Source organism: Acinonyx jubatus, chromosome A1 (genome assembly GCF_027475565.1).
Source record: "Acinonyx jubatus isolate Ajub_Pintada_27869175 chromosome A1, VMU_Ajub_asm_v1.0, whole genome shotgun sequence".
Lineage (NCBI taxonomy): Eukaryota > Metazoa > Chordata > Mammalia > Carnivora > Felidae > Acinonyx > Acinonyx jubatus.
The window spans coordinates 49,637,519-49,664,812 of NC_069380.1; the positions used below are offsets into that span (position 1 = coordinate 49,637,519).

The 27,294-nt window shown below is 36.8% G+C and overlaps 1 long non-coding RNA gene and 1 other non-coding gene across 2 annotated transcripts in view; one reads left to right on the top strand and one right to left on the bottom strand.

Annotated features, from left to right (window-relative positions):
• Nucleotides 1-27,294, top strand: part of LOC113601063 (uncharacterized) — a 521,919-nt gene that overhangs the window by 201,528 nt on the left and 293,097 nt on the right. Inside the window, exon 8 of the long non-coding RNA XR_008296022.1 lies at nucleotides 10,254-10,301. This is a non-coding gene — a long non-coding RNA (uncharacterized LOC113601063). The remainder of the gene's footprint in view (nucleotides 1-10,253; nucleotides 10,302-27,294) is intronic.
• Nucleotides 15,659-15,767, bottom strand: LOC113601185 (U6 spliceosomal RNA). The gene has a single exon (XR_003422341.1). It is a non-coding gene; the product is annotated as a U6 spliceosomal RNA (small nuclear RNA).

Here is a 27,294-nt window from a genome sequence, read left to right on the forward strand (position 1 = left end):
GCCTCATTTCCTTCCCTTTTTCCCTTTTCCCTTGCTCACTCTATTTACCCAATACACTTGCCTTTTGTTTGTAGGAGATCAATAAATATTTAATGAATTAATAAATAAATGTGTAAATGAAATCTGCTGAGATTGCTCAGTTCATTTGTACCCTAATTTGTACCTTAACCTTAAAAGACCTTACCCCTTATATTAAGAAAACCAAAGTTATTATTTATAGGTAGTATTTATTTTTCTCTTCTATACATTTGACCCTTCAGACATGGGTTTGAACTGCTTATACGTAGATTTTTTACAGTATAGTACTGTAAAAATATTTTCCTTATGATTTTCTTAACATTTTCTTTTTTTAGTTTTTTTTATTGTAAGAATACAGTATATAATATATATATATATATATATATATATATATATATATATATATATATAACATACAAAATGCATGTTAATTGACTATTTGTTATCAGTAAGGCTTCTGGTCAACAGTAGGCTATTAGAAGTTGTTTTTGGGGGTGCCAAAAATTATATATGGTTTTTTGACTATGGGCGGTTAGGGCCTCTAACCTCCACATTGCTCAAGGGCCAACTGTATTTTCTACTTACAAATTTATTTTAATATGCAAATTAATTGTAAGATTATTGTAGGAAAAGACCTGTTTTGTACACACTTCTGCATGTACCTAAATATCTAAAAAGTTGATCATGAAGCCTTTTCTAAGGTCAAAGTTGTTATGCATGCAGGCCTGGGGATAGGTTCTAACAGCATGTTTTATAAAGCTAATCTCACAATAGTTTGATAATTCAAGGCACATTGTCTATTTGTATTCTTCTCTTCCAAAATACTAGAGATTTACACTGCATATAGTTTGGAGCATAGCAGCAGAATATGTATTTCCATAAATTGGTCCACTTGAGGGACTTTAGAACTTACTTTCTTACCTTTTCTATATTGCTGGTTTCAGAGGGTCAAAAGATTCAGAGTTCAAAACACTGATCTCCTGGGAGCTATGGATTTGTTACCATGGCAACAAGCACACGAAATCAGTAAACCAGGACCGAAGGAAAGATTGTCTCTTGTTTCCAAGCAAGAAAGGTATCAACAAAACTCAAGTCTTTCAAAGCGGATCTATAATTCTATTGCAAAGGTGACTAACAGTTGTGAGTTTCATAATTTCTGACATTTTTTTCCTGAACTAAAAATTGAAACAGTTAGATGATAGAATATTAGTTTTGAGGAAGATGATTATTTAACTGCTGTAAATTGCAATACTATCTATTCATATCAGTTTCTAACCTTAATATACAAATTATTCAAGGTCAGAGTAAGTATGAGTGAAGGTTAATTACTTTTCATCTATATAGGTTGAAGCATAGGAAATGGAAGAGACATTTAAATTAACAAATAGAAAGGTCAGAGTATCTTTAGAAAGGTTTTTGCATTTGAGTAGTCAGTGAATAAATCTCAGAAGTATGATCACCTGGATGAAGAATCTTTACCTCCTGGAAACTAGACGCAAAGCAGCAAGGAGTTGTGAATTCTGCCTCTCTGTTCATTAAGACGCCCCCTGCTGAGGGCCACTGAGGGGCTGAGCCTGAGTGGCTCAGTTTAGCGACTTCCTGGTTCATAGGTTCAAACACCGCATCAAGCTCTGTGCTGATAGCTCAGAGCTTGGAGCCTGCTTAAGATTCTGTCTCCCGCTCTCTCTGCCCATCCCCCACTGGTGCTATATCTCTGTCTTCAAAAATAAATAAAACACTTAAAAAAAAAAGCCCCTTGCTGATGTTGGGATTGGGCTGCCTCACAAGTACACAGGAAACCTGAACTATCCAAGCAGAGTTGAGGCATGTGACAGGGAGGAGACAGGAATAACTGTTGGCATTAGAGCTCAGAGGAGCACTTAGCGCATTGCACAGTAATGTACGGTTTACATTTTGCTGCCTCAGTCGAGACTGTGAGGTCCATATGGGAGGAGACTGGATATTGTCGTCTTTTTAATAGTAAACGCCCAGTCACAGTGCCTAGTATTTTGAAGTGGCCAAAAATATCTTGTGGAATAGATGGAAAAAAAATGACTGAAAAAATAAATTCTATCCTGGATTCAGCATTCTGTCCACTTCTGCCCAGTCTTCTATCTTTGATGATAACACCAAAGGGCAAGGTATGAAAGTATATGGATTTGTCTTTAATGAGTCAAACTAGTTTAGAATGGTTTGTAAAAATATTTTGTTTTTCTTGTGAGCCTGGGTGGCTCAGTTGGTTAAGAGTCTGACTTCAGCTTGGGTCATGATCTTCTGGTTTGTGGGTTTGAGTCCTGTGTCCGGCTCTGTGCTGACAGCTTGGAGCCTGGAGCCTGCTTTAGATCCTCTCTCTCTCCCTCTCTCTCCCTCTCTTTCTCTCTCTCTCTTTTTCTCTCTTTGTCCCTCTCTCTCTCCCCCTCCCCCACTTGTGCTTTGTTTCTCTCCCTCAAAAATAAATAAACATTAAAAAAAAATAAAAAAATACTTTGATTTTCTTAACACTTTTTCTCTAAATTTGACATGCATCAGTTAGGCTGATAATTCTCTTAGGTGACAGTTGTCAAAGAAAACTTGCACCTGATGGAGTTAAACAGGCAGGGAATACTTAATTCAAGACTTTTGCAATAAGGGAGAGAAATTGATACTAACTCTCTTGAAACAAAAGACAAGAGAGTTAAACACCTTTGTGAGCTAATGGAAAAGCAGGAGAATGTTAGGTGACTGGTTGGTCAGTGTGATCAGGCCATCTGTGTTTGCTAATTGACACTTACTGTACCACAGAAACTAGCATAGAAGGGCTTTATGTTTTCTGATGATTACATTTCAAAGGGATCCCTCCCAAGTCCTTGGGAAAGGCACTGCTAGGTTGTAAAACTGGCATGAAGCTGGGAGAAGCTTTATATCTTAAAGGGGCAGAGAAAGGATTTAAAATTGCATGTTTTTAAAGTAAAAGCTTTAAGCAAAGGGTGGTCAGGGGCCTGTTGTCAGGAAGAAAACCCTCGAAAGTTTTGTCAAGATGAGTGGAACATTTATACCATTTTGGCCAACTGTACATTATAATTTAGTGGAAAAAATTTAACCACATATCAAAAATTTTATTCGTCTTGATTTTACTATTTTTAAATTTTGAGGGATTTTCAAAAATAATAGTACACCAAAATTTGTTATATGGACTTGAATTCACTTAACATATAATCTCTTGAATTTTTATAGATTAAGCTTTGTCTTTACAATCTTAATTTATTATTATTTAGTTTTTTTTCTTTTTTGAAGAATCTCATCTTCCTTCTGAAGGCAAAAACTTGATCATTATAATTGCTTTTAATTATAACTTCTTTAGCTTTGGTGTGCTTTTTTATGAGAAGGAACAGCCAGAATGATACTCAAAATCCCAAGTATGATTGCAGCAAAGTTCCATTCACAGATTTGAATAATTTGTTATGTGTTAATCCAACTTCTCTATATTTGAGGCATTGCCTAACGTGCTGTGGGAAGAAAGAAGTGAGAATCTGTTACTCCTGAGGATCTTTCCATTTGCCAGAGGGTATAGAAAATGTTCTCTAGTATCCATGTAGTAAGTGTAATAAAAGACATAGGAAATTACTGTTTATGTATATTTGTCTGAAGGAGATACCACTTTTGAGATGATTTTATAAAGAAGATGATATTTCAATGGGAGCTGAAAAGATCAACATGTTTATTTGGGGAAGACACTTATTCCAGATGAAGCATATGTTTGGGGCTGAGGTGTAGAGGAAGGAAAGTGAAAGTGTGTTGGACATTTGCTGAGTTTGCAAGAAGAAAAATAAATTTATTTAAACCCTTAGTTATGTTTCTTGAGCTATAAGAGGTTGGGATGTTATATCACTGAAAGTATATTCTATTACTCCATCAGCCCTACAGGCAGGTCTCAAACCCGTCTTTGCTTTTCCTTGCAAGGTGCAATTGAGCTCATCTCAGTTTACTCAATTTCTCTTTTCTTCTCCATTCTATATGTCTCCTACCATGGTTCCACTGGTCTTTGATTGATTTATTCTGCCAGATTGATGGTCCTTTTTTCTCTCATTCTTTTATCAGGCTTGGATTGGTTCACCCAGAAGCAGAGGGATTTAGAGTAGGAGATGGAGTTGGGGTGGGAAGGGTCATTTCAGGTCAAGTAAATAGGAGATTGGGTGAAGAAAAGAAGCACGTTATAATTTCAGCCTCAGAATGAAGAGCCTACAGCCTTAAATTCTTTCTGCTGCTAAAATTGGCAATCTCTAATGGTATAACATCTAGAATTCCAGATTATTGTAAGGTAAATGAATCTCTCTTTGCTTTTCTGCCCCTACTTTGATCTTCTAAGTTTAGTTTGGGACATAATTCCATAAAGGGTTGGTGATATGTCCCACCTCAAGATGAGGGTGCATGTGTAGGAGGAGTCAAAGACCGGAGAAGGAAAACCCTATATGGCATTAGTGCAGTGTCCAACTGAGAATGGAGGTTAACACCAGCTGGTGGAGATCCGTGGCAGATTGTACTTTTCCAAAATGACAACAACCATATTTGTGGTGCTCATGCTTCCAGAACTTTGCCATTCCCCACCAAGAGGTAGATTCTATTTCTTTTGGACTTGAGTGGGCTTGAAACTATTCCAGCCAATGGAAAACTGTGCAAGTGATGCTATGTGATTTCTGAGACTAGTTCATAAAAAAATAGAGCTCTGGCATGCTTGGATGGCTCTGTTGGTTGGACATCTGACTTTGACTCAGGTCATGATCTCATGGGTCATGAGTTTGAGCCCCACAATGGCATCAGGCTCAGTGGTCTCAGTGCAGAGCCTACTTTAGATCCTCTGTCCCTCTCTCTCTGTCTGCCCCTTCCCTGCTCATGCTCTCTCTCTCAATAATAAATTAAACGTTAAAAAAAAAAGAAAAAAGAAAAGAGTTTCTGCTTGTCTCTTTTGCTTGTGACTCTTGCCCTTGGAATTCATCCATCAACCTGTGATGAAACCCAAACTAGTCCGTGCAAAGACCCAATGAAAAGGTCAACTTAAGGAGGTGGTTAGCACCAATTGCTAAACCTGTGAGTGACTGAGCTTCAAATGAATCCAGTTCACAACTTTGAAATCTTCCAGATTAGGCACTCAATGTTGTGGAGCAGAGATAAGATATTCCTGTTATGCCTTGTTCAGATTCCTAACCCAGTTATTTAATGACACTAAGTTTTGGGGTAAGTTGTTATGTACACAAACCAGGTCTATGAATGACAGGTGGAGTCTGATCTTTATTTGAACTATTGAAACTTTTTGGTGAAGGAAACGTATAATCTGAGCTATGTTGAAGGATGTCAACTTTGATAACAAGACAGCAGAGGTATTGAAGGGGAAGGAAGGGGGAAGAGACCATGTTAACAAGGATCTAGGGTTCAATCATGGCAGCAGAAGTAAATAGGAAAAGGTGGATGCGAATAGCACTGTGAAAAACAAACCCACTATATTTGAGTGCTGCTTGGACATAACAAAAAAGATTTATGGAAAGGGAAAAGTCAAAGAGAATTGAAAAAAAAATTGAGAATTTTTAGGAGCTGATATAGTTGGGGGAAAATACCTTGTTTGAGAACACTGAGTTGAATATGTCAGTGCAGCATCCAAGAAGGATTCAGCAGCTGCTGGAGATACATAGTTTTCTATGGCATACTTTTCACTGAGCCAATAAATGAAAATTATAGGAATCCATGAAGAGAGTATTGAAAGGAAGATCAATGGATAAAGATGAGGGGGCACTGGCAATTAAGGGACGAGAGCAGTGAGAGGAATGGGAAGAATAGTTGGAGAAAAAAACAACAACAAAAAACACCCCTCAAAAATTTAGAAGGATCCAGTGAAAGGCAATATTTCATGATGTCAAGGAAGCAGATTTTTTTTTCATGAAAAACTAGTTTGTCAATAATGCGTAGGATGACAATGAGGATTTAGAAAACAACTGAATTTCATGATTAGAAGTTGACTTTATGGAGAGTAGCCTCAGGTGAGAATGAGACAAAAACCAATTTTCACGGGAAGTGGGTGGCAGGGATGGAATTTGAAGCAGGAGGAATATACCCAGTGAAATTTCTTAGTGAAATAAAGAAGAGAGGAAAATGATTGCTCAAAGATTGGGGGGAATTTGGGCATCTTTGAGGCAACAATGGAGAGGGAGACAGAAAGGTTCAAGTGCATGGAGTTGGGGAAGAATCATACAAAGATCATATGTTCAAGGATTAGTCTTAAATGGAGAGGGGACACTTCTATGAGTCAAAAGAAAACAAAGTGAAGTAGATGTAGAAATCAGAATTACATTCTTCCATTTTTTTCCTAACATTAGTATCAATATTGAACTCTTTTGCTGGGAAATAATGATGTTCTTATTGAAGATGCATAAAATGTTAGTTTGCCAAAACATAGGACTATGATCTATAGATTTGTGCAGTTAAATAACAAGAAATAGAAGACTTAATTTTAAATATACCTCTTGTATGTCATTTTTGGCTTCCCAAATCCTCTGACAAGAAAATTTAAGAGCACTGTGTAATCTATTAGTTTTTGGTTATTGGTTATTACTGTCTTTTGATGTTTTGTCACACTTTGCTCATGTCTCTTGCCAGCATTTATTTCAATCTGTGTCCAACAAAGTACTCATAATCTCTGATATTTATATAAATTGCACTTTAAAACTTCTCACAGGTGCCAGTGATATTTGGTCTATGCTTTGCCCTCGCTTCATGAGAATCTCTCTCTCTCTTCCTCCTCCTCCTCTTCCTATCTCCATTTCCATCCCCATCTCTATCATCTTCATCTCTAGGTAGACTTGGACCTGGTTTAGTTGCCACTATGCATTCAAGCTCTGTCTAAAACGCCTTGTATTAAAAAAAAAACAAAACTTAGATTAATTAGTATTACAGACGTGACATTATTTATCTCCTGAAAAGCCCCTGATCTGTGGGGTCATTAGGAAATCCTATCATAAATGTCGGGTCTGAAAATGTAAGAGAAAAATCTAATCCATCTATATATTATGGTTATTGTGACACTACCCCAAAGCAGGAAAATGGAGACTTTCAGAAGAATCATACCATTCTTTTTTAATCAACTCACCCAAATAAAGTTTTAGATACATGAACATACCACTACATTTCTCTCTTAGATAAGTAAACCAAAAATATTGTGACAGTAGAGATTATATAGGATCTTTTCCTTTGCTCTAAAAATATCTATAAATGGAATCTGTTTATATAGTGTATTGATAAAAAAAAAGCTTATGATAACAAAAATTAGGAATGACAAATCCCAGGAGGCTGGAGATTTAGAGTTCACTTACCATCTGTAGTTATTACCCTTGTGATATTTGTGTACATGAAGATACAGATTGGATTTCAAAAGTTCATAGGAAGTACTTATGAAGCCAAGAACGGTCCTCTTGTTGCAATTCCTGACTTACACAAAAGCACTTCAGAATAGCAGACAAGAGCACTTGAATTTTCCAATCATTTAAAGGCCACTTTGGGAGTCTAAATCCACATGGTTCAGTGCTTCTGGTTGTTAACATTTTGTACTGTCATTTGCCCATATTTGTTAAACAGTTTTTAATTGCTATTTTGCTTTTCTCCTTAAATAGTAGTCTTTGTAAATGAAAAAAGAAATCCTGCAGAATGTGTTTTTTCTTCTTATTTTGCATTGAACATTTAAAATGAAAATTGTTACTGTGTTCTCAGCAACCGTTTGAATTGCTCTGCTTCATGTGACACTGGCTTTTTGAAAGTGCCAACTATCACTTGACTCTTCATTATTAAATCATCACTATCTATACCTGTTGCCCTGGAGTAGGAGGCTCACTATATGATTTATTTCCTTAGCAAAAAATTTAAAAAGAGAGCTTGATTTAAGAGTTATACAATAAGGGTGCGTGGGTGGCTCAGTTTATTGAGCATACAACTTTGGCTCAGGTCCTAATCTCGCCTTCTGTGGGTTTGAGCCCCATGTTGGGCTCTGTGCTGACAGCTCAGAGCCTGGAGCCTGCTTCAGATTCTGTGTCTCCCTCTCTCTCTGCCCCTTCCCTGCTCATGCTCTGTCTCTTTCTAAAATGAATAAACATAAAAAGGAGCTATATAACATTATTTTATTAAGTACTTATGGAGATTTTAGAAGTTCAAAATTTAAAAACGGCTTAACAAAAAACAAAAGACCAGTGTTAATGCAGATGTGGAGAAATGAGAACACTCTCACACTGTTGGTGGAGATGTAAATGGTGAAGTCATTATAGAAAACAGTAAGGGGGGTCCTCAAAAGATCAAAAATATAATTACCATATCATTCAGCAATCCCACTTCTGGGTATTTATCCAAAAGAATTGAAAACAGGATCATGAACACACACTAGCCCTCTCATGTTCATCATAGCATTATTTACAATAGCCATGACACAGAAACAACCTAAATGCTGTCAACAGATGGATGGACAAAGAAAAGGTGATATATACAAAGGAATTTCATTCAGCCATTAAAAAAAGAAGGAAATTCTGCAACATGCAACAACATGGATGAACCTTAAGCACATTATGCTAAGTGAAATAAGCGAGGCACAGAAAAACCCTGCATGATTCCATTTACATAGGATATCTAATAGAGTCAAATTCATAGAATCAAAGCATGACATGGTGGTTGCCAGAGGCTGAGGGGATGGGGGAATGGAGAGTTACTAGTCAATCGGCATAAAGTTTCAGTTGAACAAGATGAATAAAATGTAGAGATCTGCTGTACAACATTATACCTAGAGTCAACAATACTGTTATACACACCTACAAATTTGTTGAGAGGGTAAATCTCATGCTAATTGTTCTTACCATAATACAATTTTTAAAAATTAAATGAATAAAATATTTTGCTCTACACTGTCTTTAAGGTTTCATGTAATAGACACAGTATAGATTCTTTCTTACTATTCCAATTCTGTGTTTTTGTTAGTTCTTTGGAGTCACCTTTGCCTTTTCATGGACAATTAGGTGGAATTGAATTTTTCTTTGTCATTAAATTGCCATTTCACCTACAAGACTGAGGTTTTTCTAGGCAATTTAAATAGAATCCTGGCACTATTTTAAGTTATAAACTCATCTCAGAAGCACCGTGCACCTGCTGTATGTCAGGCTTTCTGCCAGGTGATGGCTACAAAGAAACAGTTTCCAACCTCATGGAGTTCCCACTGGAAAGGAGGAAGCCGGTGATGATCATATCAATACTTAAATTCCATGATTATCACCTGTGATAAGTACTATGCAGGGAAACGGCAGCAAGCAATGAAAGAAAATAACACCGGGGGACCTATTACCCTCACGATTATGGGAGAAAGTCTCCTCATAGACTGAGAAATGACTAGTGACCCAGGCAAGGAACAAGTAGTGTGATATTCCAAGAGAGTGAGCTGTGCTCCTGGAAGCCTTGATGTGGGGAACAGCTTGGTGTATTTCTGGAACTGAGAAGAAGGTCCTAGTGCAATGGGACATGAAAAGAAGGGAAGATGAGTTGGAGGTGGGAAGTTTGAGTAGAGAGAGGCCAATTGATGCCGGGGTTTGTAGTTCATGACATAGGGTTTGTTTGTTTTGTGAAGTACAGTCGGAAACTGTTGGAAAATGTAAGTAGGAAAGTAGTAGGATCTAATGTATTTATTTAAATGATTAGCTTATAGAAGGTCAGGAATTAGAGAGTGAGGCAGAGTGCAGGGAATACTCCCTGTCGAAGAAATAAGTCAGGAAGTATATCTTTCTCTACTTTAACAAACACAGTTTGATTGTAAGAGCAATGGGTATTACAAACATCAGCAATTCTGTGTTCTGTGTATCTCGTTGTTAAAATTACTTACGTTTTTGTTTTGTAATGTTCATGTTTAAACGTTATGTTTAGTTTCTGCAGAGTCTTATTTCCTGTTTTCAGTTTCTTTAAAAAGTTGAGATCATAATACCATACATATGGCCTTTATTCATTCAGCAAAATTTTACTGATCATATGCTATAAGAATTGTACAAGGTGAAGACGTTTACAACTGCCATCTGTCACCCTACCCTGTCCCTACTCACACTCATACTTGCTGTCTGTCTTGCGTCTGTGGATCACTAAGCTGTAGAATCAGTATTCACTATGCCATCTTCTCCTTACACTTGAAAAAATGTATATATCACTTCTTTCTATTTTTTATTAAATAACATCTTTCTTTAATTCAACTCCAGAGTGCTTGGCGCTGCTGATTCTGCTGGGCTTGAGCTAACGTTGAAGAGGTAGGTACGTTTCATCTCATGCTTTTATTATTAGGGCCCAGACTATCTAAATTTAATGCTGCTTCTGGAAACTCATAAGTAATTTTGACAACAAGAAAACTGAAAAATAATTCTTGAAAGTAAAAAACCAGCATCTCTATTTGCTATCTCAAGAACATAATATACACACATCTAAAGAAGCTGTCTGTCCAATGCAATTCTTAAAGAAACGAATGGAGTCTCCCAAATTAGAGTGCACTTGTGCATACGTAATGTTTTGGTTAGCTATTTATGCAAAGTGCAGGTTCTTCTCTCTTTTGAGAGATGAATGCACATGTAGCTTACTGATTTTTGTTTTGCTGCTGCCACAAATTGCACAAGACCTCGTTAAAGTTCTCTTGTCCATTTAAAGTTCACATTTTAGTCAGTCTTCAAAAATGCATTTCTTTGCTCAGAGCTAAGTGATGAATTCTCCATTGCTTTTAGAAAGAAACATAACACTTACCAAGTACTCTAGGGTTGAATTCTGTAAGTAAATTTCTGAGTTTCTGAGGTGATCTTTCTTCACTCTTTCCTTAGCACTTCTAGATTCTCTGTGTTGCATGTACTGAACTTTAGTGTTTAGTAAGCACACTAAATCTCTTGCACAAATTATTTGTTATTAGAAAAGTTATTGAATTGAGGAAAATATGTTCAGAAGCAATAAACATTGAGAACTTGTGGTTGAAAATTTAGTTACATATATTTAAATATTTGTCATGGTAGTTATGAAAATGCCTACTTACCTTTGCAAATATAAAGTAATATGTTTTCTTTAATCTAGAGGCAAATATGATCAGTTGTTTTAGTAAACTATATGATATTCTTATAATGATAATGGTTAAATATTTCACTTGCATGCAGATGAAATGATCACTGATAACGTATACAGCTATCATGTAGATAATCTTTTTTCATTGCTTAGAAGATAGATAATATATGAGCAATATCCGTAACTTCTATCAATATCTATCAGTTTGTTCCTGAACACAGTCGTGAGAAAAAAAATAATATAATGAACATGTGTCCATATATGCTAGTCCATTGATTTGAGGAGTGGTTTTTTAGGACATATAAATAAGGAATGAAACTCAAATGAACAATGTAGAATTAAAATTCACTTCCCATTCTTTTTCATGTGCAGCAATTCAGTCATTGGTTTCAGAGGTAAAAAAAAAAGCATTAGGTATTGGATACAAAGAATATAGGTAGAATTGACAGTCACTGATTTTAAAACAAAGGGAAATACTGTTATTTGAAAGAAGAGCTTACATTTCTAAAAATTTCACTTGCATAAAATTATCAGGCTTTAAGTGAGTCACATTTGGGCAGCTACTGTGTACCGTCCATTACAACAATTTTATCCTCCCCCCAGCTTTGACTTTTGCAAAGGGATTTTCCAGGGCAATAGATAAGATTATCGTCTCTGAAAATGCTGATAGGAAGCTAACAACTTAAGTTCCTGTGTGTGAGAACCAGGGCTCCCTCTTTACTTGTGGAATGAACATGAAGGGTTGTTTTCCCCTAGTATGCTGTAACTATTCAAGACATGCTTGTTTGTTGTTGCCCATGGTAGTAAAAATATTTAGTATTTGACCCGTCAACTCAAAATTAAGGTTTCTAGATGGTGGTAACCCTTTTTGTGTTTAGCTCCTCACTAATGCATGATGCCTAATTAACTCAAGGTTTGAGGGTAAGTTGCTTAGATGACAGCTGTTAACTGGCGATGCCAACGGGATCAGGTTGAGGAGCTAGATACTAAAGACCTGTCAACATGAAGATCAGTGATTCTCAACACTGATTGCAGAATATAATCACCTGGAAACTTAACTGGGTGGGATGATCAGGTTGGAAGTGCAGATTCATTTAATCAGAGCCAGAGGTAGAGGAAGCCTGGACAGAAATATTTTTTAAAAACTTCCCAGGGAGGGTTCCTATTGTGTAGACAGGATTGAGAAACTGGGGAGTGGCTCCTTTTCTGGCAGAAAGAGGAGAATTAAGCCACTGATTTCACCTGCCTTAAGAGAAGGTTTTGATTACAGATGTTTCAACATGATATTGTTTCTTCTGGTAGATAGGAGGTTCCCAAAGTGGTCAGAAGACTGGTAGCATCAGTGTCTGGGAACTAGTTAGCGATGCAAATTTTCAGACCTTCTAAAACAAAAACTCTGGAGATGGAGCATAGAGCACTGTGTTTTAAAAAGTCTTCCAGTTGATTCTAATATATCTTAACGTTTGAGAACCATCGTTTTCAGTAAAGTCTTGGCTAACATATTTAGAGGCCAACAATTGAAGTTATCCACACTCATCACCCATTTAGAGTTCAGTTAAATGGAAGTACCTGATCAATGAGACCTACATCTTACCTGGATGAATAAACAGCTTCATCATGAGAATATAGTAGTGGACCTAGATGACATTTTATTATTTTAAGAGCCTTCCAAGAGTAATGAGTTACATGGCATAAAGGTTCACATCCAGAAGTTAGTGCTCTTCCAAGGAATATGTTGTGAATATTTTTTTTATTCCTTCATTATTAAAATCCCTGAAGCAAAATGGCCTCTCCCAAAATTTGGAATACATTACATAACAAATCACTTCTCTGGTGGTCAAAATTAGACTCAGAGTAATAGATTCTCAAGTTGCTTCTTTTCCCATCTGAAGAACTAAATTGGTATCAAGGCAAGAAAACATATTTTATACTCTGTTGATGAGTTAAGCCCTCTAAGAGTTGTAAGGATAATTGGAGTTCTTCTTCATCACTACTACAGCTTGACTCTCCAAGTATTTTATTTATTTAAGGAAAATGTCATCTATATTCTCTCTCTGGTCTATAAGTTTCAAGGATTCTTGTTACTCTCACATTTGGTTTTCTTTTTGACACATAAATTTTTTCCTACCATATGTCTACTCTCAACTTTGAATCCCCATACAGTGCAGAGTGCCTTCCTTTTTCTGTTGCATCTGTTTCTTTTTGATAAGCTGTGCCCTTTCACTGTTGCACATCATGAATCTCATCCCATCAAGTTTCAATAATATCTTTCTGTTCATGTGTACTTCTTTGGATTTAAAATTGAGATAGAAATTTTAGCCTGGGATTTTGAATATTCAGATATAATCATCTGGGTCTAATTACTAAAGAGTTAACTGCCAATTAAAATTCTCTTTCCGTGTAGAGAATATAGTCAATGGTATCGCAGTATTATTGTGTGGTGACAGATGGTAGCTACACTTGTGGTGATCCTAGCATAACGTATAGAGATGTCGAATCACTATGAAAATAATGTAACATCATTGTGTGTCAACTATAGTAAAAATTTTTTTTTAAATTCTCTTGCTGTTCATGGAATCACAGAAATACAGGATTAGAAGGAATTCTGAGTTTGCATGGAAACTCTCTGCTTTATGGTTTTTCTTTTCATGTAACAATCATTTTACCTAGTAATTAGAAATTTTAAATTTATTTTTTGTCTTTGCCTTTCAAACTGTAATTTGTTTCTTATTAGAATATGTTTAATGTGTATTTATTTTTGAGAGAGAGAGAGACAGAGACAGAGCATGAGTGGGGGAGGGGCAGAGAGAGAAGGAGACATAGGCTCTGAGCTGTCAGCACAGAGCCTGACACGGGGCTCGAACCCACCAGCTCCGAGATCATGACCTGAGCCAAAGTCGGATGCTTAACTGACTGAGCCACCCAGGTGCCCCCAAACTGTATTTTAAATACCTTTCCCGGGGGGCCTAGGTGGCTTCGTCCATTAAGCGTCCGACTTCAGTTCAGGTCATGATCTCACGGATAATGCGTTCAAGCCCCGCCTTGGGCTCTGTGCTGACAGCTCAGAGCCTGGAGCTTGCTTCAGATTCTGTTTCCCTCTCTCCAGCTACAAATTTTACTTCTTCTTTACAGCACCTACACAATTTATAATTATATATTTAGTTGTGAGATACTTTTTAAGTGCTTACCGTCCTTATTAGATTATAACCCCATAAGGGAACAGGTGATATCTATTTCTTAATCTTTTGTCTCCAGTGATTAGCACTATACTTACAAAGTACCTGCTCAATAACTAGGAGTTTTACTAGTTACTCTGCTACAAAGGGAAGTGGGGAATGCTGGCATGTGTTATACAACAACCTGTATCCTTTTGTCTCACTTATAAAACATATGTCATTGCAGCAGAACATTTTGAAAATAACTTACTTTCTTCCTATTGGCCCCTAGACATTGGTAATGTGTTTTAGTTGACTAGAGTCCACCAATTCCACTTATATACATGGACTGTTGATCTCAGCTAAGAGAGCTGCAACTAAAGAAATACCTATGTCACCAACCTAATAAATTGGTACACACAGACCTTTTTAAACTAATAACAATCAGTAATAGTAACTGATAGTGAGTTTTAGATAAATGCCAAGCTCTGAGTTAAGCACGGTGTATATATTATCTCTTAAAAAATGTATATGAGATAAATACTCTTTTATTATCCTAATTTTCCCTGTGGACACAGGGAGAAAAAACATTACACCCAAAGTCACTTATATATTAAGTGGTTGAGTCAGGGTTCTAACTTAGCTCTTTCTGAGTCAAATAAGCACAGGATTTTATCTATTTCTTTGACAAATAATGATAAGGTTGATACTTTTTTTACAAAAGTTTATTTATTTTGATAGAGAGAGAGCTGAGCAGGGGAGGGAGGGAGGGAGAGAGAGAGAGAGAGAGAGAGAGAGAGAATCCCAAGCGGGCTTCATGCTTGTCAACACAGAGCCCGATGTGGGCTCCATCTCATGTTTGGTGAGATGGTGACCTGAGCCACAATCAAGTTGGATGCTCAACCAACTGAGCCACCCAGGTGCCCCTGATTTTATTAAATTACAGTACAGTTGACATACAGTATTAGTTTCAGGTGTTCAACATAGTGATTGGACATTTATATATATTACAAAATTCTCACCACAAAAAGTATAGTTACCACCTGTCACCTTACAAAGTTATACTATTATTGACTATATTCCCTATAGATTGACTTTTCTAAAGAAAGATATACTTGCTGGATTAGAGTAGATGATCATCATGTCCAGGCAAACTGCCTTTTGTAAATTAATTGAAGGGTACCTATTCACTTACAGAACTGAATTATATATTTAAATCATATGCACTATATATATGCATGCTATATATTATATGCACAGTAATATATATTACATATATTTATTTGCTAGTACATAAGAGTTAACATTTATCAAATGCTTACTGTGAGCCTAATTCTAAATTAAGTAGTGTTAAAAGAGGTGTTATCTCATTTAAAGATCATACCTTATGCAGTAGTACATTTGCCACTTAAAAAAATATGGAATGGTTCATAAATTTGTGTGTCATCCTTGTGCAGGGACCTTGCTAATCTTCCCTGGATTGTTCCAATTTTAGTATATCTGTTCCTGAAGTGAGCACAATACTTTCCACTTTTTATAGGTGACAGAACTGAAGTACAAAAAGAAATAAGGACACTTTTCCTGAGGTCATATCATTTATAAATGATGGAGCCAGGTTTGGAATACAAGACCATTTGACTCATAGGATACATTTATCATCTATGTCTTTCTTCTCAAATCTCTAAACTGACCAGGAATTAAAAGTTTTTAGCAGTATTTTTCACGTGTCTTCTGAGTATTTCTCTGTCATTTGGTACAGTTGGATATATGGAATATTCTCTGTCATGAGAATTTAGGCACTTGGAAATGTACTTAGTAAGTGCAGGCCACCTCAAGGTATTAATTTTTACACTAACTCCTGTTAGTAAGACCTTAGTAAATCCTAAAATGTTTCTCTTCCTTTAAAGAAAAACATTAGAACCTTTCTTCTCCCCAGTGTCTGACAGTCATAAAAGCTTGACCAGCCTAGGACAAAGAAGTCAACACTTCAATATCAAGTTGATATGAGAGCCTTTAGGATAATGACCACCACTTTTGTAGGTCTTATGCTGCAAACGTGTATAGCATTGCCTAATTAATTTTAGTGGATTGATTGACATGTGCAGTCACCTCATTCTTGTATTGCTACCTGAGACTATACTTTGGCTGGGGCCTTGTCTTACCACTTCCTAATTTGTATAAATTCCTCTAGCTCTCAGATACATTGATCTGCATTTGCTTAAGGTTGTGCCTTGTGGATTAGGAAACTTTAGAAACACTTGGAGAAACAATATTTTTCTGAAAACATAAAACAGGAATTTGTATGTTATGTTTTCAGTTATTCACATATCTTGTCAGATCAAGAACAAAAACTTTGGGATTTAAAAAATTATGCAAATGCAGTAATTCAGCTTGCAAATGAACTATTAGTCATTTTTCTTAGCCTACAGATTTGATTTAATAACATGTTTAAATGTAGACAAGTCTCTTTTAAGTATTTGATCATTCATGTTCTTCTCTCTGGGGAACTTCACTTATGCTAGAACCAAGTTAGCATGTCTAGAAAATGATGTGAAGTAGAGAATTTTGACTATATGACATCAAACTGCACAACCTAGAAGGGATGGATCAAATATTTGAAACATAAAACTTTTCAAAACTGAAGCAGGAAGAAATAGAAAATCTGAACAGACCAATTAAAAGTAACACAATTGATTCAAAAATCAAAAAAACTACAAAAAACCCCCCAAAAGTCCAGGATCAGATGGATTCACAAATGAATTCTATCAGATATTTAAAGAAGAGTTAATACCTATTCTCCACAAACTATTCCAAAACATAGAAGAGGAATGAAAGCTTCCAGATAACATTCTAAAATGACAACATTACCAAAACCAGAAAAAGACCGCCTCCCCCCCCCCCCCCATGCCATACACACACACACAAAACTACAGGTCAATATCCCTGATGAACTTATATACAAAAGTTCTCAATGAAATATTAGCAAACCAAATACAAAAATACTTTAAAAGTAATATTTACCATGATCAGGTGAGATTTATTCCAGGGATGCAGGGATGGTTCAGTATTCACTAATCAATTGTCATACACCACATCAACAAAATGCAGGAGAAAATCATCCTACACTGACAGTGTGGAGCCTGCTTGGGATTCTCTCTCTTTCTCCCTCTATCCCTTTGCTCTCCCATACTCTCTCTTTCTGTCTCTCTCAAAGTAAATAAATAAAATTAAAAAAAAAAATCAATCACCATGATCAAGTGAGATTTATTGCTGGGTTGCAAGAGTGGTTCAGTATTCACAAATCAATCAAGGTGCCACATCACATCAACAAGAGAAAGGATAAATATCTTATCATTTCAATAGATGCTGAGAAGCATTTGATGATGTACAACATCCATTCATGATAAAAATCCTTAGCAAGGTAGGTTTAGAAGGAACATACCTCAACAAAATTAAGCCCATATATGAAAACACCCACAGATAATATCATATTCGATGGTGAAAAACTGGGAACTTTTCTCCTAAGGTCAGGAACAACACAAGGATGTCCATTCTCACCAGGTTTATTCAACATGGTACTGCAATAGTTAGCCACAGCATTCAGAAAAGAAAAAGGAATAAAAGGCATCCAAACTGGTAAGGAAGAAGTAAAACTTGTACTGTTCACAGATGACATGATACTGTATTTGGAAAACCCTAAAGACTCTACAAAAACAAGTAAAACTGATAAATGATTTCAGTAAGATTGCAAGATACAAAATCAATATACAGAACTCCGCTGCATTTCTATACACTAATAATGAAGTAACAGAAAGAGAAATTAAGAAAACAACCCCATTACAATTGTACCAAAACTGATCAAATACCTAGGAATAAACTTAACAAAGGAGGTGAAATAACTGTACTCTGAAAAAATATAAAACATTGATGAAAGAAATTGAAAATGACACAAATTGAAAGATATTCTATGCTCATGGAACGGAAGACAAATATTGTTAAAATGTCCATACTACCTAAAGCAATCTACAAATTTAGTGCAATACCCATCAAATTACCAATAGCATTTTTCACTAAACTAGAATAATCCCAAAATCTGTATAGAACCACAAAAGACCCCAAATAGCCCCGAAAAACAAAACTAGAGGTATCATAATTCCAGATTTCAAGATATACTACAAAGTTATAGTAATCAAAACTATGGTACTAGCACAAAAAATAGACACATAGTTTAATAGAAAAGAATAGAAAATCCAGAAGTAAACCCATGATTATATGGTCAATTAATCTTCAACACAGTCAAGAATATGCAATGGGGAAAAGGCAGTCTTTTCAACAAAACTGTTTTGGGAAAACTGGACAGCTACCTGCAAAAGAATAAAATTGGAACACTTTTTACTATATACACAAAAATAAACTCAGAATGGATTAAAGATCTAAATGTGAGAACTGAAACCAAAAATTTTCTAAAAGAGACTGCAAGCAGTAATTTCTTTGATTTCAGCCACAATTTTCTAGATATGTCTCCTAAGGAAAGGGATACAAAAGCAAAAATAAACTATTGGGACTACATCAAAATTAAAAAAAAAAACAAACCTTTGCACAGCAAAGGAAATAATCGACAAAACTAATGGACAGTTTACTGAATGGGAGAAGATATTTGCAAATGACATATCCAATAAGGGATAGTATCCAAAATGCAACTCAACCCCCAAAAATAAACAATCCAATTAAGAAATGGGCAGAAGACATGAACAGGTATTTCTCCAAAGAAGACATACAGATGGCGAACAGACACACAAAAACATGCTCAACATCACTGACCATCAGAGAAATGCAAATCAAAACCACAATGAGATGTCACCTCACACCTGTCAGAATGTAAAGTAAAAAACACAAGAAAAAAAATGTTTGTGAGGACGTGGATAAAATGGAACTCTTGTGCACTGTTGGTGGAGCTACTGTGGAAGAGAGTATGCAGGTTTCTCAGTAAATTAAAAATAGAGTTACCATATGATCCAGTAATTCTATTACTGGGTATTTACCCAAAGAATATGAAAACAGTAATTGGAAAAGATATGTGTACCCATATGTTTATTGCAACATTATTTACAATAGCCCAGATATGGAAACAGCCCAAGTGTCCATCAGTAGGTGGATAATTCCATTATATATAATGGAATAGTATTCAGATACAAAAAAAGAATGAAATATTGCCATTTGCAACAACATGGAGGGATCTAGAGGGCATAATGCTAAGTGAAATAAGTCAAAGAAAGACAAATACTATATGATTTCACTTGTATGTGAAATTTGAAGGAAAAAAACCCAAAGGAACAAAGAGAAAAAGAGACAGACCAGAAAAAAATAGGCTCTTCACTATGGGGAACAAACTGATGGTTACCGAATGGGAGGTGGGGGGGAGACAGGTGAAAAGGATTAAAAGTGTACTATCGTGATGAACACTGAGTAATACATAGAATTGTTGAATCACTGTAGTTTATACCTGAAACTAATACAGCACTGTATATTAACTATACTGGAATTCAAATAAAATAAAAAAAATAGAGCATAAGAAATACTGTTTGTGACATTATAATAATGATATAATGGGACAGATGGTAGCTATACTTGTGGTGAGCATAAAAAAATGATAAACTTGTCAAATCACTAAGTCATACACCTAAACTAAAGTTACAGTGTGTGTCAACTAAAACAAAACAAAACAAAACTTTTGGCGGTGTATCCCAGAAAGAAATAGAAATTCTATTTCTAAAGAAAAAAGAAATTCTTTTTTAACAGATGGAAAGAGTGATCAAATATGCATGAAAGGTAGAGACAAAGACAGACAACCTCCATAGAAAAATGAAAAGAAAATGTAGGCTCAGATGTCCTTTCACTGAAGCCAAGATTTCTTGCAAAGAGAGTGCTCTGAAATCTCAAATTTGTGGAAGGAACTCTCTCTGGCAATTAGTTACTTGTGGTTGGCAAGAGATTAAACTTCTTCACGCTGTGTCAAATGTCTTCAGTTTCACTCAACTGCCACAGACACTACCCACACAACAGTAACTGGCTCTGGTTGGCTCAACAAAGATGCTCTTGTGAGTGAATTAAGACCAAAATAACTTTCTCCTCTTCCTAGTCCTGCAGAAGAGAAACAATAGTGAGACTTACAATCAAATTTAGGCCATTCAAAAAGAAGAATTTGCTTTCTCATCTTCTGATTTGAAACATTCAGACACCACTTTTGGTAATACTCTTATTACTCTCAAGAGGACAAAAATGAGTAAACTGTTATAGAGTGAAAGCTGTACCTTTTTTTCTCAGAATAGACCACATGTTTAAGCATTACTTTCAGTAGAAATTCCGTTTGGTTACTAGGTGGCAAAAATGCTTCCAGTTTTGATTGGAGTCATAATTAGTGACTTTCCATTGGAGTCTAACTGGGAATAACTAATGTCGAAAAGAAGTCACAGATTAAAATGAAGTAAGATTTACTGAGGTTTGTCCTTCATAACCATAGAAAATTTTAAACATAAGGATATCAAATCCACTCTAGTCTGAATTGGATATTGACATACTTGCTGCATTGGGGTCTGTGGCAAGCAGGATTACTCATCCATATAGGCTATAAACCTAATTAAGGAGTTAATGTATGATGGTGTAAGCTGAGATACAAGTTGGAGAGGGATTATGATTTCTAGAAAACTTTGGTGATGAGTCTTAACTAAGAATATCACCTATGGACATGAAGGTATTTGCTCAAACATAAAGACATTTTCTCTGAGAGACTAAAAGCAATTGCTTCTATTTGGAATAAAAACGCTATTTGGAATATTTGCTCCAAGTCTAGTTCTTTTCTCTTATATATTAGAAACTAGTAATTAAAATGATATATTAGGGATGCCTGGCTGGCTCAGTCAGTGGAGTGCATGACTCTTGATCTCAGAGTTGTCAGTTTGAGCCCCACGCTGCATGTAGAAAATATTTAAAAACAAAATCTTTAAAAATAAATAAAATAAAATGAGATAATAATGTGCACATTGGTTTCCTTGGGCTGCATAATGAAGTAACAAGAACTGGGTGGCTTAAAATTACAGAAATTTATTGTCTCACTGTTCTGAATGCTAGAGGTTCAAAACTGGCGGGTTGATTCTCTCTGAGGACTGTACGAGGAAGTTTTTTCTGTGTCTCTCCTGCAGCTTCTGATGGATCACTGACAATCTTTGGCTCGTAGACACGTAATTCCTATCTCCACTTTTACCTCACATAGTGTTCTCCCTGTGTTTCTTCTGTCTTTTCATATATTGTCTTTCTTTACTCATGTTTGTCTCTGTGTCCAAATGCCCCCTTTTTAAAAGGACACCAGTCATATTGGATTAGAGCCCAGCCTCATGACTCCATTATAACTTGATTATCTCTGTCTGTAATGACTCTATTTTTAAATACGTTTATATTCTGAGGTGTTACCAGGTCACTGGGTTCTTGTCCCAAATACACCAAAGAATTGGAGACCCAAGACCAGAATGGGGAGATAGAGTTTATTGAATAGATAAGTATAGTGCATTTCAAGTGTGAAAGTGGACCACTGCTGGAGCAAGAGTGGCAATGGCACCGAAAAACTCTAGCTGCATCCTTGTAAGCCTGCTTATTGCGTATATATTTGGGTTTGATTGACATTTTGATTGACAGCTCTTTGTTATATAACATTTTGGCCTCTGCGCATGTGCCTACCCATGATGCATTCTGTTATAATTGTAGTTATTTATGTATTGTATATTGATGAGTGTCTTAAGGAGCTGTTGTTGTGACCTTAAAGGTAGTTAAGGACAGGTTGGACCCTTTGTGTGCATGCTTAGCTCTTAGAAGTCCCCTGTGGCTTTTGGGCCAGTTCTGTGCTAGGCTTTTCCTGTGCTAGGCTCTTACAGGTGGCTCTGAAGGTGTGGCTGTTAACCTTCCAGGGTGCCTCCCAGGGGATGGCCAGGATCTCCTCGCTTCTGCCTAACTGCCTGACAGAGGTGCTGGAGGTTAGGACTTCCAACATATCTTTTTTTGAGAGGCCGCAATTCAGCCCATAACAATGTTTTATCAATAAAGCTCTTTTTTAAGGATATGTGTTTCCTAATGTTTTATGCAGATACAGAAGTTAGCTTACAAATCTTATGCATGGAAACAGTGTAAATCCTCTACCTTGTGGAAGCTTTCTGAAACTATAGGCCCATGACACCTGAAACCTGCAGCAGTTACTATAGGTAGGTATTGGAGATGCTAATCACTTTGTAGAAAGTGAAACAGTAACATTTCATCCAAGGTAGCTTTTCCTAAAGAGATGCAAGCTAGAGAAACTCCATTAATGGGCAAGAGAAAGTAGACTGTTCCTTCTTTTATTTGTCTAAATTCAAAGGCAGCAGGAAGGAGACTCTTTGCTTCCCAGTGCTGTTCCCTGGATGGCATTATTTTAGCACGACGAACAAACAACTACCTACCACAATACTTCTTTTGAAGTTCACATTCAAGCTATCTTTCCAACAGTTGGCTAGCCTCTAGGGTTCATGCCCATGGACTCTAGTAATAACCACTACTAGCTCATAGTAGTTCTTTACACTCCTTTCCTGTTCCTACTATAACAGATTTTATGAGAACTATCTGAACTAGGCACAGGTCACTGATTTCTTCTATTCACTCTACGCTATACACACACGCATACCCCGCCCCCCCACCCCCCCCCCACCCCCAATCAGTAGAGATATAACTGCTCATTCATGTATGGCAACAGTCAGTATTCAGCAAAAGTTCACTCCTTCACCCCAGATGGTGATGAGATCTCCTAGAAAAGTTCTTATACACTAATTCATGTTCTTCCTTTAACCCCATTAATGCTATGAAGTGCTTGCTTTGAACCAGGTTATTAATTGAAATTTATAATTATTAAACTGGAAACAAGATTCTGGAAGGATGAGAAGAGGGAAAAATGCTAAGTAAGCAGCTGCCTCTGGTGTTCACTCCTAAGTCACCCCACTCTTCTCTCAGGGACTTGATGTTTTTTATCATTATTATTTTTTATTTTTTTAATGTTTATTTATTTTTGAGAGAGAGAGAGAGAGAGAGAGAGAGAGAGCATGAACAGGGGACAGGCAGATAGAGAGGGAGATGCAGAATCTGAAGCAGGCTCCAGACTCTGAGCTGTCAGCACAGAGCCCAATGTGGGGCTTGAACTCATGAATGGTGATATCATGACCTGAACCAAAGTCAGATGCTTAACTGACTGAGCACCCAGGCGCCCTAAGAGACGTGATTTTGATATCAAAGTAACTTGCTCATCGACTAACCTTAAAGTGTTTAAGAGATACTTTGACATTCTTAATTGGCTGATGACTTACAAAAATTTGAACTCCTGCTTTCCTAACAGCTGTTATAACAATATTCTCAGCCATAAATATGATTCAAGTGTATTAAAAAAAACTACCCTCATTTGATGAATAGCTTTAGAAGACTTTATACTGTATTTAAATTCCATTTCACCAATGCCTGTATTGAGAAAATATGGTCTCTAGGCCATTTACTTTTTTAAAACAAGAAAAATGTCAGGAATTTAATCAACCCTTAAGGAAATAGGTGGATAGTTTGACTTGGAGTATGAGAGGAGACAAACATGAAAGAAATAAAACTCTGAAGTTAGGGTTGGAAATCTGTAGCCAATTACAGTCAGACAATTTCTCACGGTATGAGAAGTGACTGCAATTGTGGGGCCCAAAGGGAGAGGAAACTCAACAGGGCATCTGTTAGCATCATCCTAGGCACTTTGGGAGCGTTGGGTCTATTGTGCATATTGGAAGGCCCACATGTTCCCTACTTTGGTTTAAACACACTCAGCAATCAGCAGCTGGGTTTTATCTTATTATTTAATTTATGAGTATTCTTATGCCCTTAAAATAATCACAATTCCCAATACCCAATTTCTTTCTTCCAGCTTTGCCACCGATTCCACTGTGTTCTTGGACATTCAGTCCCCTTTGTCATTCCTTGGTTTCTTCATTTGCAAGCACAGGGACATTACACTTGTCACTTCCTTCTCTCAGACTGCTGGGAAGATTAATGGCATAATATGCTTAAAGCCTGTTGGACTCTTTCGAAACAAGGTGCTACATATGCACAGTATTTCATCCTTATTGATCTCCACTTTGAGGGAAAATGAAGTAAAATGAACACAGCTGGGGTTTAGGTTAGAGTAGGATTCAGGGACTGAAACTATCATTTGGGAAAATAATTCCTCTTACTTTGGAAGAGGGTTTCTGTTCAAGAACCTTGAGAATGAGAGCCTGAACATTTTCCTTCCATAATTGATTCTCTGCGTGATGATTCTCTCTGAGGCTCGTTGTCACCTCATAATTTCCTGGTAACATGCAAAGTTTGTGCTTTTCTCCATAAGTTATAGAAACTGTGTCACAGAAAGTAGAAGTCGTCTTAAAAATAAAAAGTGGCAAGTTAAATTATGCAAGATGGAATTTCTGTGAAAAAAATGGGGAAAAAGTAAGTTCTATCATGTTTTTTTTTTCTTCAAGAAATAAAGTTCAGATGTTAGAGTCTGGACTTTTGAAATTGTAGCCATAACTAACAGTATCAAAACAATTGCATTTCTCAGAGCAGAGACCAGGAAACATTTTCACATGGATCATTGGTGTGAGGGGACACATAGGATTCACAAGAGGGCCCCTCAAACCTTTGATCCCATGTACAGGGGATACCGAGGGCCACTAAAAACACTAACATCTTATTGAATATTTACAGGGTTCCTCACATTTCCATACAGTATCTTGGGTTTTTTTTTTATTATTTAAAGTTTACTTATTTTTGAGAGAGAGTGTGTGTGTGCAATCAGGAGAGGGGCAGAGAGGGAGATATATATATATATATATATATATATATATATATATATAGAGAGAGAGAGAGAGAGAGAGAGAGAGAGAGAGAGAGAGAGAGAGTATCCTAAGAAGGCTGCACAATGTCAGTGCAGAGCCCGACATGGGGCTTGATGTCACAAACCTTGAGATCATGACCTGAGCCAAAAGCAAGAGTTGGAGGCCTAACCGACTGAGCCACATACATTATCTTGTTTAATCTTCACAACAGTTCTATTATTTTCCTCATTTCCAAAATTAGGTGAAATAACTTGTCTGAGTTCACACAGCTAGGAAGTAGAAAAGCCTGGACTGAAAGTTATCTGGCATAAATCTGTGCCTACCATATTCTACTGTTTCTGAGAAGGAGTCCAAAAGGGGATCAGTGAGTGTGCTTTTGTTAAAACAAGTGTCTGATTCCTCCACTAGGTTGCAAGCTCTTTTGAGGGCATTGAATGTGTCATGTTCATATTGTGGGAAACCCAATCATAAGCCCAGTGTCTGTGCATAGGAAAGATATCTGCAAAGGAGATATTGTTATCTCCTTGATGTAGATAAGAAACCTGAGGCTTTAAGACATTAAGCAATGTGCCCATAATCCCATAGCTGGTAAGGAGCAAAGCCAGGATTGTCATTCAGGACTTCAGACTCTGGTCCATGGCTCTTCCCATGACACTGCAGCTACTTCTACTCTTTTTTTCCTCTGTGTTCCCAAGTTTCTAATTTTACAAGGTTCTTGGTCACATTTTAAGCTCTGTAAGTAACTTAGGGAACATGCTATGTACGTTGAAACAATAGGTACCTTTAGCCTTCAAAAGACAGAGAGACAAGTAGGCATTTATAGTTTCTGCAAGGTACCATGCATGTTGCTAAGTATATTACTAATCCCATCTAATTTAATTTTCTTAACTATTCCATGACATAGTAGTACTATGGTCCCATTTTACAGATGAGGAAACTGAGGCAAATAGAGGTTAAATTACCTGTCCAAGGTCACACAATCATTTATACCCAGGTCAGCCTGACTCCAAAACCCAAATTCATGTAACTACACTACACTATGGTAACACAGTTCGGTGTCTCTCAAAGCTTTATTTTAATCTAATTGGACAGTGAATGACCAAGATGACTTCTGTTTCCCTTACTTAAGAGGCAGATTTCATCGAGTCTTTTTGTAGTTCAGTGTCAAAACAGTATTTCCATTGAGATATTTCAGTGTGATTAGTACTTATTAATGAAGTGAGCTGAAAAAACGATGGAAGTTTATAACAGGAACAGTTCCTTCAGGGAGGGCTAGAATTCTTTGTCGGTGTTCTTCTGTCTTCTGCCAGGCTGCTTAGGGCACTCACCCACCAAGGGCCTTCAGCTCTATCAGAAGTGCTGGCCTTCTCATCAGCATCAGATAATCACTGGTTTCATGTTTCCACCCACCTGGCCTTCCTGTTGCAAATTGCTGACATTCTTTCTTTCAGGGAGAGCCAGGAGCCAGTAACTATAATCCCTTTCTGTCCTTTGCCTTAACCTCCTCTTCTTTTTATCTATAGAGACTTTATACCCACACTTAAGGAGAAACCTGCTGTCAGGATGCAACCAGAAGCCTAGGCCAGTGACAGCAGGAATGAGATTCCTGGCACACGTGCGAAGGAAGTGAGTTGGGGCAAAAGGAATGATGATGATAAATTAAAATAATGCTGAAGCAAAGTGGAATAGCAGCTGGTATGTGGAAAGTGTCATTAATGTTCTAAAGGGAACCTAAAGTCATTCTTGGAAATGTAATCTATAAGGTGAAACTACAACCTAAGAATTTGTTTTTATGGTCGTCTCGCTTCCCAATAAAGAGATGAGACGCCACATGGCAGCCAGGTTGTGAAAAAGTCAGAAATTTTGAACATATGCCTCCTTGATTTTTGGATAGGGACAGTTGTATATCACATCCATGCATGTATCTGGCATGTCTTAAAGAATCAGTCTTACGTCCTGAAATGAATGCTCCAAGCTTCATGTCTCAGCCTTCAGGATCCCCCCGCCCCCGACATGCACTTTCACAGGTGTTTGGGTGTGGGGTAGAGGTGAGGGAATACTTCTAGCTCCTGCGTCCCCTTACTGACACAGCACTCGGAGTATGCTTCCTGAACCTGGCAAAGGTCATACTG